At 58.5% G+C, this 318-nt stretch overlaps 1 protein-coding gene across 1 annotated transcript in view; it reads right to left on the bottom strand.

Moving 5' to 3' along the window:
- The window catches only part of LOC104495545 (activin receptor type-1C-like), a gene marked incomplete at both ends in the record, with an annotated part of 12,859 nt that overhangs the window by 11,495 nt on the left and 1,046 nt on the right, over positions 1-318 (bottom strand).

The raw sequence follows: 318 nt of genomic DNA, 5'->3' as shown, positions 1-318 counted from the left end.
AGGTCCCACGCCAGGGCCATCGCCTGGGCTAGCCGATGGGTCCCAGGAGGCCCCCAACAGCACAGGTCCCCAAGAGCCCGAGGACAGACAACAAGCTTTTAAACCAGGTGGTCCTCGGCCGCAAGAAAGTGCACGGCATCTGCCTCACGTGGTGGGGAAGACTGAGCTCCCTAAAAGACGTTTCCGTGAAAGCTGCCTTTTGGTGGGGAGACGGAGGTTCAAGTCCTCAGGTTTATGTTCTCAGCTCCCATGGACTCAAGACACCTCAGACAACACTCAGGACAAACACACGGGCACGTGCTCCACTCTGAGAGGTGC

Source organism: Buceros rhinoceros, unplaced genomic scaffold, assembly GCF_000710305.1.
Source record: "Buceros rhinoceros silvestris isolate BGI_N320 unplaced genomic scaffold, ASM71030v1 scaffold28660, whole genome shotgun sequence".
In the NCBI taxonomy this organism is placed as follows: Eukaryota; Metazoa; Chordata; class Aves; order Bucerotiformes; family Bucerotidae; genus Buceros; species Buceros rhinoceros.
The sequence above is the reverse complement of the archived record's forward strand: the minus strand, read 5'-3'. Positions and strand labels throughout refer to the sequence as shown.